A 20,228-nucleotide genomic window follows, 5' to 3' on the forward strand; every position below is an offset into this window, starting at 1 on the left:
CTTTGATCCTTTTAAGAACAAGATGAATAATAGATTTAGGATCCCTAAGAAACTTGTAGATGACTACAAAGATGATATTTGTTTCATGGTTGATAGTGATAAAGTGTATGTACAAGTAGTTAGACCAAGAACTATATGGGTCAAGCCTTTAGGCTATGAGGTTAATATTGATGAAACTAAGGACATTATTGAAGAATTGTTAAATGAGTTTGTTGAACCAAAAGATGCATACTTAGGAAAGAATAGAACTAGAAATAAAACATCCTTAGGTAGTCAAAAAAGGAAAGAAGAGGATTGCAAAATTGAAAACTAGCTCCACTCTTATGTTGACTAAAGGTAAAGGTGATGACATTGAGGAAGATGAAGCAGAAGATGAAGATAAATAAGAAGAAGAAGAGATGGAAAAGAAGAAAGCTAAGGATATTATAACCAAACCTACAAAACCATCTACTATAGTGTTCACAAGGAAGAAATCTAGGAAGAAACAAGGTGGAGATGTAATCTTCAAAAAGCCACCACCCTCATTCCAAGAAAAGTTGAAGGAAATTGACATTGGAGCCAATATGGAAAATTTCAAATCACTTAGGTATGAAATAATAACTATCAAGGAGAAGAAACAAATTGAAGACATGGTTATGTCTAAGATGGGAAAATGTAAATACTTTCTAGATCATGTTGTTTAGCAGATTCTAAGTGAATTGATGGATAAAGTTAAGTCAAGATGGGAATAAGCCAAGAAAATTGCTAAAGACATTTATGAGAAGACCCTAAGGAAACTCATGCCAAGCTTGAATAATGAGGAAGTTAAATAATCCTTAAAGAATAATGAAGAAAAGCTTATCTTGAATTTTAATGCTTGTTTGATAGTAATTAGTGACATTGAACATCTAGTGAACAATGCTACCAACACACGAAAAAACATCTATAATCTTCATAAGAGGAGTAATTTTGTTGTTAATGTTAGTGACAAGGATGATGATGGGGATGATGATGACAAGGAAGAAGAAAGAAATAATGATGAATATGAAGAAAATTATGATAATATAGATGATGAGGAATAATAATAGAGGTAGGAAGCTACCAAGGAAGATCTACCTAAAGTTCAAAACATTGAGGAGTCTGACCTTGAGAAAATTGTAGTAGTGATCATAGCCTCACTTCCTCATTCTCCAAGCAAAGTATTGAATACATCAAGCTTATAGAAAGCCACTATAGAATTTATTGTGTCAAACATTGCAAGTACAAGCACTCAATCAATTTTTTCACCTATTTAGCTTAGTACTTCATTGAAAAAAGTGACAAGTAGTTCATCTACCAAACAATCAACAGTTCCTCCTCCATTTGTTTTGGTTACACAAGGTATTTTTCTCAATGAGTGTTGTATCTACTTTTTTTTCCAGTCCTACTATTTCTACCATTGTTTCCAGTCTGAGCATGAAATTAATAAGTACAAGGATAGTTGAGACCAAGCCTCAACTAGACAAATTTTTTTGAGTAAAGGCAAAGAGAGAGAAGAGGAAATTAATCTTGACAAGGAGTTTGTTATTCCAAATTAGGATATCTCCAATCTTAATCTTGATTAGATGCATATATTTGGAGATCTACTTTAGAAGAAATCTATGTAGTAGAGGCTTAGAGAAGAAAGAAATAAAGAATTTCAAGTGCTTGAAGATTCTAAGAACATTCTTGCAGAAGTACTTAGCATAGAGATTGACACTTCTGAACCAATTTTGGTTCAGCTAGTAGAGGTAGTTTAGAAATTCAACAAATATTTGAATGAATAGGAGAAATTGTTGCAAAAAGCTAAGAAGAAATTTGCAACAAAATTTTTGGAGCTAATTGCACAAAAGATTGCAATTCATCAAATATATTTATCTACTATTTTAGGCTCATTGGAGACCTCTTGTAATAATGTGACTTCATTATTTGATAAACTTTGTGATAATTCCAATTTCACCAAGGAAATTAAAGATAAAATTTCAAAGATTGATGAAGATTTGAAGGAAAGTGCACAAAAATTGCAACTTGACTTGAGTTACAACTCTGCCCACTACACAAAGATTAGATTCTTAACTGATATGTAGGTAGAATTACTAAGAGAAAAAGCCAGGATAAGAGCTACACTGGTACACACACAAGGAATGATTCTCCTAGACATGGATGCATTGCATTAACATATTGCAGATACTAAAATGCTCATCCATGATAACAACTTCTCTATTGTGGATGACATGATATAACTTTCAGCAGAAGTTTAAGTTGCATTAACACATGCAAGGTGTTACAAGAAAATTGGGACAAGAGAATGACACTGATTCTAAAGGTACATTCAGATTTCTTGTCACATTTTGACATTACTGTATAGTATATAGCATACATATTTGGCATTAATGTCAAAAGGGGGGAGAAGATGTAAATTGTAAAGGGAAGAAGATATAACATAAGATGTATTACACATAAAGGGGGAGAAAATGTATATATCATATGTGAAGATGAGGATATGTGAAATATATAAAGTATATTGTATATATGTATAAGGGAGAAACATCATATTATATACATGTACAAATATTTAGGGAATCATCTCTTACAAAAGAAATTTTGAAAAATCTTAGAAACAAAGTACTCTACCAAGTTGAAGACACAAGATGGAGAACAAAAATTGTTTTGAATTTTTTTTGGAATTTTTGAGAATTTAGTTTTGACTAATAAGTGTTTTTGTCACTAATGCCAAAGAGGGATATTGTTGACATTACATTCAAGTTTATTATTAGTGACACACATTTATTTAGGTAGTTAGTAACTACTAAGCATATTATATAGTTAATAGAGTTAACCAAGCATTTGACACTCTATCAAGTTCTATAGTTGCTACCAAAATCAAGGGATAGTATTTAGTTTGCAATGAGCAGTTTCTACCAAGTTGGTGATCAATAGTGTAAATTGAGCTTCATAAGGTTTACCAAGTTCCTCAGTGCAAACTGAGTTGTGCAATTCTTACCGAGTTCATAGTTATATTAATATAAACCTAGTGTTGACTGAACCACTTAGTGTTAACCAAGTAATTTAGTTTATAACAAGCTAGTTGTGATAGCATTGACCAAATTGTGCAGTGTGAATCAAGTGACTCAGTTTATATGTTGAATTTCATAGTATTCACTGAGTCACCAATGTAGACCAAGTTTAGACTACTTGTAAGTGATCAATATGGATCAAGCTTCTATATCTATCAAATGCATGATGATGCCAAGTATTGATAGTGGATTCTGAGTATCAGAACCTCACCAAGCTAGTCTTTAGAACTTGAATTCCTATAGTTGGGTTGACTTTGTGTATTTTGTGTAAACTTGTATTATATCCAACTTTTTTAAATTATAAATTGGATTGGTATATATGTAATGTATTATATCACATCCAAAGTATTATGGTAAAAAAAAGATAACAAGTAGATGCGGAGAAAAAGTTTGAAGTAAAAGGCTACAATAGTATAAGGAGTAGAAAAGATTTATCTATCACAGCAAGGTGGTCATTAGACTCAAAGGAATCTTATTTAGCAATCCAAGTTACATATTAGAGAGTGACTACTATTTCATCCTAACAGGTGGATTAGTTAAATCCTTTCACAAGGTAGACCTAACTGTTAGTTTTAAATCTCTTTACCAAGTGCATACTTCATTGTATATTTTTAAATCCTTTTGCACAATGGACATAGCAGTCCTCATTTCTCTTAATAAGGAAGATCATCAAAAGTGATCATTGTAAGCCTTAACAGGTCAACTTTATACTACATTACTAAAGCTTGTGGGTATCTTCCCCCACCCTAGTTTAACTTTCTATTTGGAAGGTTTTTGGGTCACCAAATTGTGTGTCAAAGTGTTATGAATGTTTAATGGTTTAAATTTTTCATACATGCAATTAGATCAGAATACACATAAAGTATTAATTGGTAATAATAGATTAAGTTTTATAAGTGATTGATTCACCCCTCCCCTCTTAGTAATTTATCCTGTCATATATATTTTTAACAAGAATATGGTTTATGGTACAAAGTAGGAGGTAACTTATACTTAAAATTATTTATAGATATTGATTGGGTAGGAAGTATTGATGATAGAAAAAGCACTAGTGGTGGAGGATTCTTCCTTGGTAAAAGACTAGTTTCTTGGAAAAGAAAGAAACAAAATTTTATCTCTCAATCTACAATAGAGGCAAAATATGTTGCAACAAAAATTAATTGTTCTAACATTGTTTGGTTCAGGTAATTGATGACATGTATGAAGGTAGAAATCAAGGATATAGTAGTCATATACTATGGTAACACTAGTGAAATCAATATATCAAAGAATCGAGTAAAGAATTTTAAAAAAAAATCACATTGCTATAAGATATCACCTCTTAAGAGAGTTGGTGCAAAATAAAGAAGTCAGATTGGAATATGTAAATATAAAAGAACAAATTATAGATATATTCACCAAGCCATTACCTAAGGATGCATTTCTGTATCTAAGAGGTAAGGTAGGGTTCATTCCCCTATCTGAAGCTCACTATATGAAGTTTAGTGATTCATCAACCAAAGCATATTGAAGATTAATCAGTTGATGTATAATTGGCAAGGGCATATTGCAAATGAATCTATACTTGTGGTACATTAATATTCACCTAGTATCATCTTTGGCATGAGATGTCAAAGAGGGAGAAGTTTACTGTCATATCTCATAGAATTTTTTTTGTTACTGAAAAGAGGGAGAAGTTTTTTGTCATAAAAAGAATTATCAAAAAGGGAGAATGAACTTGGAAAAAGTTCTGAGACACAAAGCTCACACTAATAGAGGGAGTTCTCACAGATAAGAATTAGAATGAAACTAAGGATATGTTTCTCACTTTATTCTTGCTCCAAAAATTTCATTGTGCTATGACATGTTGTGTTTCAATCAATTCCAAAGAGGGAGATTGTTGAATATATTTGATTAATTGTATATTATCTTTGATGTTACAAAAAATGTCATATCATTACTAGTTAGTGAATGTTGAGCTTACTTGAGTATTAAAGATAGTTTTCTATGGCTATCAATCAATCTAAAGTTTTCCTAGTTCAAATGGTAGTGTCTACCGAGTTCACTCACGTGTCAAATGAAACTTTGTGGAAGATGAGTGTTAACCAAGCTCACTCAATTAATGAAGAAAATGTTGGATGGAACCAGTGTTAACTAAGCTCACTTAGTTACCAAAGAAACTTTGCTACTATGCAATGTTGATTGAGTTTTAGTTAGTTAACATAGGAAAGTCATTTATGAGTTAGTGTCTACTAAGCAGTGTTGGCTAATATAGGATTTTCTTATTTTGGCATATTAAGTTCAATTAATTTATTTGATGTTTCTAACCCATTGAGAAGATGGATATTAATTATTCTAAGTTGTATTTGAGTTGACTTGACAATATGAAAGATATAAATAAAAGGTCAAATTGAGAATTAGAGTGTGTATATATATGAATTCATAGAAGATTTTTAAGATCTAATGATGCAAAGAGGAAGAAAATTAGAAGGATAAGTAGAATATCCTTGTGAAGCTAAAAGGATACTTTCAATCAAGAAGGATCAAGTACAAGCTATAATTGAGATCTATAATAAAAAATTTAGTTGCATCTAAATCAGGTCATGTCAATGTTACTCTCTAACCATTGTAGCAATGATCTAAATCTCTTAGTAGAGTTTGCTTCACAACTATTTGTAAATCTTCTAACAAGGTGGCAATTCTATTGAATTTTCTAAAGACCTCTAACAAGGTCACTCCTAATAGGGTGATTAAATAATCTAATAGGGTCACACCTAATAGTATATTTTTTAACCTTTAATAGGCTTGGCTCCTAATAGGGATCACTTTAGAACAGTGAAAACAAAAACTAGTTGCACTTGGTGGTTTTTCCTAGCTTGGGTTCCCACATTAAATCTTGGTGTCAAATGTGTTCATGCTATTTATTTTCTATGTTTGTAACTAAGTTAAAGTAATAAGTAATCATAGATAACATCTTAAGATTTTCATGTTAAGTAATTACTAAGCATTCTTAAGTATTTACTGAGCTACATTATCTTTGTGTGTCTACCAAGCATCAACAGAGTTTACTTTTCAAATTTTATTATTTTGTTTTGATATCTAAGGGATCTAGGATTTATTTTGTAGTAATTGATTCACCCCTCCCCTCTTAGTTACTCCTCTTATATTTCCAACATATATAGATAATATTTCATAAGTTACTGTATATTATGCCAAAAATGTGAAATCATGAAGGCTGACTAAGTAGTGAATTATGAATATGTGAGGTATAAGTAAAGATCTTATCTTGCAAAGATAAGTGTGAGATATGAATGATCTATGTGATGTTTGTGATTGATGTGAAGTCAATGAGATGCTCTAAAAATTACATTAGATGTATGATCAAAGTAAGTTCAAAATACAACAAATAGTAAGTATTGTATGTATATCTATTCTTGTGAAGAATTGAATTGTATAATTGTATGTTAGGGAAATGAGCTATTCCTACATACATTGTATTTGATCTACCAACTCCTAATAGGGTTGAGGCTTCTAATAAGCCCTAGTCCTCTAACAAGGACTTGAGACATTATATGTACTTCATAGACTCCTAACAAGGTTAGTATATTTAACATGATCCTATTGCTTATTGAATCACCTATTGGGCATCATCCCCACTAGAGTTTTCCTTTGGCCAGGGTCTCACTAGTTAACAAATAATGTTGTTATGAGTTCTTTATGTATGGTTATATTTACTCTTCAAAATTGTTGATTTATTTTCATATGCAAGTTATAAAGTAATCAATAATATTTAGTTGCGGGAAAATGTTTGTAAATTACTAATTCACCCTCCTCTCTTACTATTATCCATTTCTAACAATTGGTATAAGAGCAAGGTTACTCCAAAGAAGTTTATCAACTTGAGTAAGATCCCTATAGATATGAAATAGTTGAAGAAAAACCTTGAAGAAGCTCTTGAGTAGGTAGACCTTCTTATTGAAGAAAGAGACAACCTAAAAGATAGATATGGAGATGCAAAAGTTTTCATTGGTAAGCTGAAAGACAAGATTGATAATCTTAAATTTGGCAAAGATTCAATTGTGCATATTAGTAAAAATGATGAAATAGGAAATCTCTAGAAAGGAAATGAGATTTTGAAATATGAACTGAAAATTATTGAACTTAAGTTTAGAGTTAAAAATGGTGGAAAGAATGAACCTAAATTGAAAATTGAGAATGTAGACCTTAAATCTCGATTAAGTTAAGTTACATCTAAACTAGATACTGTAATACCCCAAAATTGACACATTGCCATGCTAAACCAATTTCAGTCTATTAATCAATCTTAAGTTCTATTGTACTAGGCAATTTTGATTTCAACAATCTCTACTTGACCTAAATGTCAAATGTAGAAAGTTTGTAATCTACATTAATTACATACTCTACTTAATTCCTAAGTCTAATTAAATTAGCAAAGGTAGACCTATTAATTAATTTAATTTAATTATGAGTCCTAACACTTTAATTGAATTAGATATTACCCCTTTGGCTAAAACACACATCAAGGAATTAAACTTATTTGATTTAATTAAATATATCCTCATTCTAATTATTGAATTTAATTATTCAAATAATTAAGATTATTCATTTATGAGGTCATATTAAATTTCATTAAATTAAATATACTCTCCAAATTCTTTCTTTAGTTCATAATTGGAAACTTTGAGTGAACTAGGATTGGAAAAGGAATTAAATTAGTTAACTCTTTCTCACACTCAAAAGTGAATTAGTTAACTTCATTTGCACAAGGAAGTTTCTATTCTAATTAAATCTAATTTCTAATCTTGACCATTCATTTGATTTAATCTTGACCATGTTAATCAATTATGGAGTTCTATTTAAGAAATCCATAATTCCTCATTTTAGAGGATGCACATGAATTATATCTAACTAATGCCAAATTGTTCACTCAATCACATTTACATTTCTATCTCATTTATTTCCTTGAATAGTAATTTCATATAGTTTAAATAGGCATTCATTTAGATTAATATGCTCTTATTTCTCTTAGCTTAATTTATGCATTGCATTTAGATTAATCTTACACATCATATAGCTTGAAAATCCTTCATTATAGATGTTTGGTTGCTAGCTTCTCAATCTGAGAGTAAATAGAAAAATCAATCTAGTTAGGAGGCAACAGATCAAATTGTTGAATTATTTTAGATGAACAATCCCATTTTCATTCCAGGATGATTCTTTATATAATGATCATGTTGAAGTGTGGTTAATTACATTAGGCCATAATTATCACTCACATTTCTAGCACCCACCATGGGGCCAAGAAATCAAGTTTTTGGCCTCATCTATTGTTAATTTTTCAAAGTTTTCATGTTTTATCATTTTTGTCCATACAATTCCTTGGTTTCTCAGGTGAAAAATCTCATTCTCACACAAATGAATTGAAGTTTAACTCCTTGTTCTACAATTTCTCATGTGTAAAAGTGTATAATTGCATGGTTTCTCATGTAGTACACAACCTTTTCTAGCGATTTGCAAAACTTTGAGTGAAACATAGCATCAGTAAATGCAAAATGCAATCTCTAGATTCTATTTTTATCATGCTAATTAAACCTGACATTTATTTTTGAAGTATTTTATTATTGGTTTTTGATTGTCAACATCCTAACAGTAGTGTGCATATCTCTTGTCAAAGACATCTTGTTACAAATATGCAAACATTACTAAAGATTTGATTGTAGGACACTTAGTCAAAGATTCAAATACCAAAGAATGAATTAAAACCCACTTAAACATTGTGTCTATTTACTGCTTTCTTATACACATAATTTAATAGGGCTTGTGAACTTTTTAGGGCTCTAGACAAAGGAATAAGGGAGTATGATCTTTGCTACTTTGAAGTGATGCTCGAGAATAAATTAGAAAACTAGAAACCTTTGGAAGATGGTACCCAATGGAGGAAAGAAAGTTAGTGGTTCTCTTATACGAGTCTTTTTTAGGAAGAGATGATGATTTCCTTTTAGGAAACTGAAATCTTGAGAAAAAAAAAGTTGGGATTGATAAACTAACTCGATGATGAACATGTTCTATGTGTTTGGGTAAGGTGATGAGGTAGAGGAGTATGCTCTTTTCCATTTGGGAAAATCAAAAACTTTGACCCTTAGATCTGAGCCACCAGTCTAGGTCAACCCTTAGAGGGCCTACCAAAGTGATCCAATCTCCAGGAATGACCCAAGTGAGCACACACATTTCACAAGTGATTCCAACTCACTATGATAAATAAGCTTTGTAGAGAAAAAAAACTCCAAAGCCCTGTTAATTTATTCCTCTTTATTCTTGAGATCACATCTCAAGAGGAGGCTCTATCTATTGCACTGGGTGATGTCTTCCCTAGTCTTGCTAGTCAAGTGTGTGCACATTCAGATGCTAGTGTGGGCTGCTAGCCTCAACTTCATTTACAAAGCCACCAAAGATTAATATGAATGAGAGACAAGTGAAAAATCTTAGGAAGTTGCTACTTGATTCACCTCTAAAAGGGGGCATAATATTTGTGCAAGGAGAGGGAAGAATTTCTCCTAGATACTCACCATATACATGTACCTAGATGCTAGAAGGTGGTATATTCTCTTGACCCCTGGCACAAGGGTGCTCATTCAACATATATGTTATTGAGTCCTTAGAATACACCAAAAACATAGGCACCCTCTAGTGGGGTGACACAAGTATGTGAGGTGAACTCATGCACATAAGTTGTGAGAAAAAGGTTTTTCTTCCTCTACCATTTTTGGTTATAGGGATAAAGAGTGTCTTTTTCGAGTCTTTAAACTTGTTGAAATATTCCAAACAAGAAAAAGGTCAAGAATCTGCCATCCTTCCAAGTTTCTTTGTCCTTGGTTAGATTGTTTGTGACTACTATTTACTTCTTGTGTCTAAAAACAACTGTCTACTTGGAAACCAAAACAATGTTCAAAATTTGAAAACAATGTTGATATATTCTTGAAACTTTAAACATTGTTAGTAATCTATTTAGGAAATGACAAAACCATTGAAAATCTCTTCAAGTTCAGTCAAAACCTGCCATTTTGGTCCTTTTCTTGCATCTAGTTTTGCAAAACTTTGCATTATAAAATTGTCTATTTGCATTTCCTCGTTGGGTTTCCTACACTTCCTCACTCTACTATTTATGCATCTCCATGTGAAACAATTCCAAAACACTATCTTTTAATGCTAAAGTTTTTCTTTTCAATCAATCTATCAAATCCTTGCATGGATCTAAGAAAGTTCTCATGTGAGAAACCAAGTCTAAAATTGATGTTCTAAAAATTTTCCTAGTTTATTATATTTCCTCACTTGACTTTGTGTACATATTTGCATGAGGTTTTGTCTTCAAATTATCAAAATTGCTTTGTTAGAGTTATCTTCTCTCCAATTCTAAGTTGTTTCTAAAACATTTGATCATTTCTCTATCTATAACAATGCTAGACTCTAGTTTCTTGCTTAGTTAACAAATTGTGATCTACACATGAACTAGTCTCCTTACTTGTTTTTCTTATTCTATTCTCTTGTGTTCATCATATCTTGCCTCTTGATAATCATAAATCTTGGCCATTCTATCCATTTCTTAGATGGCTCATACCTAGATATACAACATGCTTATCTCACTTTGAGACAAAAGTTCTAGTGTGATCCTTTTTTAGACTTCATTTTATGTCATTGTCTATGATTTTTTCCATGAAGATTGGGAACTTGTTTTCTCTCTATAGAGCATGATGTGGTAGAGATAGAGGTCAAAATTATAATAGAGGTTTCTTCCTAGTTTATGCATAGTTTTAATCAAGTGAAGAGTCCTCATGATCTCTTTCACCTATTAGTCCACCTCATCTTGAAAGAACATTTTCCATGAACTTGAGACAAACTAGGAATCCCTTGTATCAAGAAAATCTTGAAACTAACAACACACCTACATCTCCAAATGATATAGCTGAATTCTCACTCAAAAGACTTTTTAAACCAACATACACTAAAACCTACCACACTCCTAGAATGGCTGATCAAGACCAAGAAAATAGAGAGCATAGTAGAGGAAAACATCACCAAACAAATGAAACGCAAAAAGAACCTTACAACTACACTAATGACTAGGAGGAAAATAAAGAGATAACTCTTTAAGACATAGAAAAATGTCATAAGGATAAACACTTCCTAAAAGTAATGGAGATCATACTTAATGAGGAGAAAGAGAAATACTTACTTAAACTCACTCAAGAAGGAGAAAACTCTCTCACCATTTTAATGTTGAGACAATTATCACATATGAAGACGAAATTGAAACTTCCAAGTTAAAAAAAAAATTGAAGGTCATGCAAGAACAATTAGCCCAAATGATGTGTGACAAGGATAAATCAACAAAACATACACCTTAGACACTTTTTGCCCATTTAATTTTGACAAGAGTCTAGACATACCTCCTTTTCCAAGAGGATTTGAGTTACCAAAGTATGGTAAATAATTTAGAACTTCTGATCCCAAAGATCATTTTAGGGAATTTAGTGCTTTTTCTATGGAACTCATGCAAAATTAGACATATCTTATGATTTTATTCCCATGGATTCTAGGTGATCAAGCCATGAAATGATTCTCAAGGTTGCCTATGGGTATCAAAACATTTGATGAGATTGCTATCTATTTGCTCAGAAGTATTCACCCAACATACAACTTCCAGCTAACATACATGACTTGTGTAACCTCAAACAAAAAGTTGGGAAATCTTTAATCACATTTCTTTAGAGGTGGCAATAATTGTATACCAAGTATTCATGAAATATTCCTAAAACAAAAAACTTGATATCTCCTTGGATGATATTTTTCCTATCTTTGTGTATAAAATACAACTTAAAGGTCCACACACCTTTGAAAAGATGATTACACAAGCTATCCAAATAGAGGAATTTATGGTAAAAAATGGATAAACAACCCTTCAAAAGGACATGAAGAAAGGATCAACCTCTAGTAAAGATAAATCCAAATATGTGAACAAGAATTGAGAGGTAGTACATGATGGATTCATTGATAACATTAATCCTAAACTCGCTAAAGAGGCTTTCAATCTTATAGACAATCTCAATGTGTCTAAAAATGTTGAAAAGTATCCTCTTGATAACAAGACATTTGGAAACAAAATGAAGAACTCATCTTGGTTTCCATGTCAAAAATGAGAATGCACACCTCTGGGTGAACCTCTAAATGTGGTTTACAAGATGTTGCTTCAAAAAGAGATCATTACTCCATTGGATAATTATCATCCTTATAATCCAAAACCATAAGCTACATGGTAGAATGAGAGTGCATTTTTTGAATATTGCCAAAAGAACGGTTATAGAACTAGCAATTGCATTGACCTACATCATAAAGTTCAAGATTTAATTGATAATGGTGAAATCATTGTGGATGGACATAACAAGAATTCAGACCACAAGTATTTTAAAGAGCCATTCCCACATTATGAGAAGGGATAAAAATATAAACAAAAAGCCCATAACAAGGTCAATTATACATATACCAATGATGATGATGTGATCAACATGGTTGAACTTATGGATTTTGAATATTGTGAGATCATCATGATTAAGGGAAAACAAGACAACATGAACCAAAGATGCCATTTGTCTTGAGAGGTGCTACATCTACTACATCTAATAAAGAACAATCACAATCTTGTGCAAATTTTGTAATGCATTCTCATGCCAAGATAGTACTTAAAGACCCTGCATGTTTTGCTCCTAAGTTAGAACAACACAAAGACAAACCTCTTGATAGTCCATCTAGAAAAAGGTATGAAACATGCAACACCTTTTGTAGTTACCAACTATAGTATCCTCAACCAATTGTAATGGGCAAGTGCTTAAATAATGATCTCTAAATTACTCAAAATATTTCCTACTCATAGGTAGAATCTCGACAAATCCCTCAATGAGGAAAATGTACCTCAAGAACTTGATCTCAATAGGTTCCAATCTATAGTGGGTCACCTGACTTCACCTCACTACTTTTCCTTCTTTAAGGAGTGTGATAATTCATTGAGTCACCCACATAACCAACTATTGCACATTGATGTTTAGATACAAAAAAAACTATGTCTATCATGTGCTCATTGACAATGGATCTGGTTTAAACATCTGCTCCGCTAATTTTCTCAAGAAATTGGGATATTTTGAAGAGTCTATTGATCCATGTTGTAGAATAACCATCAACACATATGATGAAGTTGAGCATAAATCCCTAGGTCTTGTCCAATTGCCTCTTTGAGTTGGTTTGGTAGAAAGGGATGTCACTTTTCAAGTTCTTGACATCCCATTAGTGTATGATATACTACTAGGGAGACCATGGATACATGAAATAAAAGTTGTTCCTTTAACTTACCATAAATGCATCAAGTTTCCATTCCACAGTTCTGAAGTCACCATACCTGCCAATACTAGTTACACCTATAACATGCTGAAATATGCTAAAACCTTCATACCTACTAATAGGGAATCTAAAAATCATCATGATGATAAGTTGAAAAAAATCAAGAAGCCACTCAAGTTGAAAGAAACTCGGATAGATGAATATCACATAGAACATGTTCTATCTTTGACATCTCTTCCTAACTCTATCATCACTATGGGAGACCATCTAAAGTGAAGAGACCTTTGGTGCTATCACCTTATATTAAGTTTAATGATACCTTTGTCAAAGCTACTATGCCTCTAGAGGAGGAAAATGAAGAAAGAGTTATCATTGCATGGATATACAGTGAGGAGACTCTAGTGGATCTCACATAATAGTCTCTCAAGATTACTCCTAAAAAGTATGGTCCAAGTCTTAAATTCATGAAACACTTTGGCTACAAAGGGAATGGTCCAATTGGATGTAACAACAATGACTTGATTGATACTATCAAAGAAACATCTAGAAGGCCTCAAGAAACAACAGGCCTAGGTTTTAAGAAAATCTCCTTTCATCTAGGGATTAACAAATTTATACCAGAATCTGAGAGTTCATCTAAAAATGAGTCAGATGATCATGAGGATGATGTTGATGATGAGGATACTTGTTCTTATCTGATTCCTTTTGATCTTGCTTAGTTCTTTGCAAAACGAAATGACTTCATACCATGTGCAGTATGGATGTTGACAATGATTCTTCTGATGACACTACTAACAAACAAGGAGAGTCTAGTCATACTATAGTTGTTGAATGCCTTTGCAAAAATCAAGATGATAATGAGAGTGGAGAATGGGTTTCCATCACTACTAGGGAATTCTATAGTCTGTCTCCATGTACTACAAAATATTGAGAGTGTGAATTTGACTCTCTCAAAAGAAACTATGGACAAGGATGTAGATCAAGTTCACACATATTAAAATCAACTTGAAATAGGTGGACCATCTAGGGTTAGGTCAGATGATCTCATCCAACTAGTGTCAATGAGTCGTTGATTAATGTCATTAGAACACAAAGGCATTCAAATAAACCTTTGGAAAAAGTCACTCTAGGTATTGAATTACTTGTCCAAGAATTTGATGATTATACTATGAATTCCATCAAACCTATCCCAAGTTCATAGATTAGAATTCTAAAGCATCTAGTGAACTCCCTACATTCCAGAATGAGTATGTTCTCACTTGCTATCTAAATTTTGTCGAACTAGTAATGTCCTCCACCAGTAAATAGAGTGTCAACATGACTGAAGCTAACATCAAATATCTTAGTCAAACAACATAAAGAGAAAAAAATAGAATTTCTAATGGTGAAAATCACATTATGGCAATATTGAAGCCCAAAATAGTAAAAATAAAAGAAGTATCCAAAGATGAAAACCTCTCTAAGGTGCCTAAGGATGAGACATTTGATGCATTTCCTAGTTGTTCTTAGGAGAGATTATTAGTGTTGATAGAGCCAATACAACTAATCAACTTGGGAATAGAGGAATAACCCCACATGATATACCTAGCACAGTCCTTATCTATAGAAGAGAGAGGGGAATTTATTGCCTTCTTTCAAGAGAAAAAGATAAATTTTGCATGGACATACTCAAACATGCTAGGCTTGGATCTTGATCTCATAATGTATTATTTATCTATTGCACCAGGAGTAAAATTGGTCAAATAGAAGCTCAAGAAAATGCATCCTCATGTTGCATTACTTGTTAAGGCTTAACTAGAAAAGATTCTTAAATTTGGTTTCATCTATGCTATCGACTATGCTGAATGGATATCAAACATTTTTCCAGTCTTCGAACATGACAAGTTTATCTAAGTTTGTATGGTGAATTTAGCAGGTCTAAAGGATGATTTTGCACTCCCCAACATTGATATGATAGTGGATATGATAGAAAGATATGAAATGCACTCACTCATGGAAACTTTTCTGGTTATAATCATATCAAAATTGTACTGGAAGACTAGGAGAAAACTGCTTTCACATGCACATGGGGAAACTTCAATTTGAATGTGATGCAATTTGATCTAAAAATGTTGGTGCAAAATATCAAATGGAAGTTACTACAATCTTCCATGATATGATGCATAAGACAATGGGAGACTATATTGATGACACATTGGTTAAGAGTATGCAATGCAAAGCTCATCTTCAAGATTTAGGACCCATCCTAGATCTTATGGAAAAATTCAGTCTAAGACTCAACCCTAAGAAATGTGCATTTGGTGTCACTTCTAGGAAACTACTTGGTTACATTATCTCTACAAAAGGAATTGAGGTGGATCCAAAAAAAGGTTCAAGCAATCATGGACATGCATCCAACCTATAATATTAGTCAAATGAGGGGCTTGTAAGGAAGACTTCAATCCATTCCTAGATCCATTTTATAGTTGATGCATATGTCACCACCTTTAACTGAGACTCTACATAAAGGTGTGAAATATGATTGGAATAAAGATTGTGATCATAGTTTAACATAGATAAAGAATTACCTTGCTAATCCAGTGATCCTAATTCCTCCTATCTATGGGAAGCCTCTCATTTTGTACATCTCAGTAACAAAATCATCTCATCTTGCTAGCTTAGGAAGAAAATAATAACAAGGAATGATCTATCTACTATCTTAGTCACACATCAATTTTCCTATGAAAAAAACTATAGAACCATTGAGAAAGCTTTCTTGTTAGTCATCTTTGCTTCTTAAAAGTTGAGGTACTACATTCTCACTTATGCTACATGACTAGTTGCAAAAATTTGTCCACTAAAATACTTACTCAACAAGGTAGTTCTAATAGGGAGGTTAGCTAAATAGGTCATGATACTTAGTGAATTTGATATTACATATATTGAAAGGAAGGCTATCAAAGGTCAAGAAATTGCTGATTAATTAGCAGAAGAACCAATGCAAAGTCTTTTTCCATTGAACATTGACTTTCCTGATGAATATATTTTAATGCTAACACATCAAACTTGGGTGTTATTCTTTGATAGTTCCTTCATACAACAAGGATTTGGTGCTGGTCTCTTATTCATAACACCACATAACTATCCACTACCTAAGGTGTATAGGAATCTTTTTCCTTGTACAAATAATAGTACAAAATATGAAGCCCTAATTAATGACATGAAGATTGTAGTGGACTGGAGAGTTAATGAATTTAATATCTTTGGTGATTCAAAAGTTGTAATCAACCAAGTTAATGATGTGTATCAAATGAAGGATGAGAAGTTGATAAACTATAAGTGAATCATGGATGATCTAACAAAATATTTTTCTTATGTAAAATTTCAGCAAGTTCCTTAGGCAGACAATGGAGTGGTTGATGTAATGGCTACTCTCACTTCCATGCTATAGATGCACTAATACATTAGGGGTCAATTTGCGATGTCAATTTGCGACGGCAAGAAAATGTAATGTGTTTTTGGCTTTTTTTTTTCAATTTTAGCCCAATGCTATCACAATTGTTACAAAAACATCACAATTGCAATGCCACCAGGATATAAGAGGAAAAAAAACCCAAAAACCTCATTTGAAAGAAACTGACATAGGGTTCTTCGGAAAGGAAAGATGTGTGGGAGACTTTAGCAGCATTGAGAGGGGTAGATACCCACATTGGCTAACTCAACGCATTGAGAGGGGCAGAGACCCACATTGACCTACTATATTCTATGGGGATCTCTGCGGTGAAAGGGCCAAGGGCAACATTCAGAGGAGGAGGATGGCAAGGTGCAAAAAAAACAAACCCATTACTCTTAGAATCCTTTTTTCTCCAATCATTATTATTATATATGTGAAGTAGAAAATGGGAGGAGACACAACCTTACCAGATGTAAATTATCTCCTAGTCACCAAAAATGTGGTAGGCTCAAGCTATTTGCAGTTTATCTTCCCATGTCCTGCAGATGGTCATGCATTCTCACTATAACTGTTAATGTTTCTCATGAATGCCCTTTCATTTCTTGAACAAGGAACTTGTTTTTAAGTGTTTCCATTGCATGCCGAGAGCTCCATGCTGATGCCTCCCATACTTCCATGTCAGTGTGCTTGGATTTGTCAACAAAAAAATAGGCAAAATCCATGAAAATTTGTTGTTCCTCATAGTCCAATGCATCAAAGCTTATTTTAAGGCTTTGGTGTATGTCTCGAGGCAATGTCTTGGTAACTTTATTCAATTCTAACCTCCAATAATTCTAATCTCTGCCATAAACATGACTGCCAAGAACTTGAAGTGATAGAGGTAATCCTTTGCATACATTCAGGAAGGAGTTAACCAAATTCTCATTAGCCTCAGCTGGACGACATTGTCCAAAGGAATGCCAACAGAATAGCTCTCTGGCATTATCTATATCCACTCCTTTTAGATTATAAGCAACACTAATCTTTGCATTTATAAGAACCCCCACATCATGAGTTGTAACTATTACAAGGCTATAAACCAACTTCTTTACAATTTTTGTTATAAGTAGAGCATCTAACTACTGCAGGTGATCAATATCATCTAGAACAATTAGGAAACTTAGCCTATTGCTCCTGTCTAGGCAATTCACTATATGAGTTTTTCCTTCCTTTGTAGATTGAAAATGGAATGGATCTATCTGGAATAGATCTTTGATGAATTTCATTTGTAAAGAAGAAAAACTTATATTTCCATAGGCTTCCCTCACATCAAACAGAAAACATGCTCGCTCATATTGGGAGCATTTTCGATTAAACAACTCTTTGGCCAGAGTTGTTTTGCCAACCCCACTCATTCCAAAAATGTCGATGATCTGAACCTTCTCTTTGTTTCCTTCATTCATCTAGCACAACCTCTCAAAATCTTCCACAAGCTGATCAAGGCAGACCCTTTCAAAATCTTTCACAAGCATGTGAAGTCCCATTGGGTATTTGGCGACATACAAAGATCTTTTTGTTTCAACTTCTCTTTGGACAACTGACACTATATTTTGGTTGTCACTAATACTTTATGAAAGAAAATATCTTGATAAGAATTTTTTTTGGCTTGCTAAAATATAGTATTTTTTTATATGAAAAAATGTCCAATAACCAAGCATAATGGAAACATAGAGATCTGTGGATGGAAAGTATATTCACTCACCATGATATTATTGCATCTGCAGTGTATCTACAGTAATAATCCAGATTTATTGAAGGAACAATTCAAGGTATCATTAAGTCACAACGGTGAGGAAGTATCTATATTGGGTGTGGTCTAAGATGAATCTTTATTGGAAAATATTGCCTTTGATAGAGTCAAAGTGTCTAATCAAATATTATGATAATATCTACAATGAAAATCAGACAATCATTTTACATTTAAACCATAACCATATTAATGCAAACAACTGCAGTTCATATGTTTCAACATATTCAACCTAGTAAATAAGGGATATAAATAACAATAGTTTCACCAAAATCTCAATGCACCAAGTATTGGAGATAAATAGACACGACTTTGAGTAGCCAAAGATGGACACTGATTTGTTATGTTGTCAGATGGAGCAATGAGGTCCCAAGTTGAAGGCGGGCATGAAGGTGCTTCCATGAAAATTAGGCATACATATGGCTTACCCCTACAAACTGAGCTTGCCACATTGTTCACATGTACAAATCCATTGATCACATGTATTTCCATTCTTATTATTTTTAAGCTTACTCATGCTACCCTCTAGTAAACACAAACCTCCATACCTATTTTTGAGCAAATTTCTTTTAATAAGCATCTCTATTTTATTCATAAATAAATGAATGTTGTAATTTGGTATACTAGTTAATAAGAGGAAATAGTTAGTTCAATTTAATCCCCCATTAAATTTGAAACTAAAGACATAATTATTTAAATCTAGATTGACTTTTACAAAATAAAACTAAAACTAAAATAAACAAGATTTGAACTATAATAATATACTAATTTGTGACATTCTAGAGTTACTCCCACACATGACATGTAAGCTTTGTGATGAACGACTATACTAGAGCTAAAAAAAACATGGGTCATCCACCGCTCTCTTCCAAATCCACTGGTACCACTACACACTCCTGATTCACTCTCTAGAAGAAATTGATATTGAAAAAACTTTTTACAAATAATTCCAATCCATAACTTGCAAACGGATAGAATATAAATTCACATAATCATAATATAGCTTAATGGGTCAAGACTACTATCTCCAACATAAGAAACAATAACAAAATGCATGATTCCATCAAATGCATTATTTTTAAATATGTTATCAACTTGACTTTTCTATTAAAGGCTCTCATGCTGAATTGTAACAAATGGTGAGCTCAATAAACAATAATCTCTTAAATTCAAATGAATTAACATCATTTCTCAATTTAAATACAACCATTTTCTCACCCAAGTCAACATTTATCAAATGTAGCTGGTTAGAGTTCAAAAATCATTGTCGTAACACACGTACAACTCCTATATTTCCCAAGATAAATTGTCCTACAATTTAGTAAATATTAAATTAACTCCTCCACCATCCTTGACTTCATTGAAAGGTAGAAGAGGATTTGTTACATAAATTTCAAATTATGTAGGGGAACATAATTCAGTTTAGGAACTTCAAATTACTAAAAAAAATTGTTGCTTGGCTTGTTTGATGAGGGGCACTAACTATAGTATTTCTTCGTATCATCATGCTTAAAGTAGACATGTACATTGTTTGCCATTTGAGGCTATA

The sequence above is a fragment of the Cupressus sempervirens genome, chromosome 4, assembly GCF_028749045.1.
Source record: "Cupressus sempervirens isolate cs-2001-9-10 chromosome 4, ASM2874904v1, whole genome shotgun sequence".
NCBI lineage: Eukaryota > Viridiplantae > Streptophyta > Pinopsida > Cupressales > Cupressaceae > Cupressus > Cupressus sempervirens.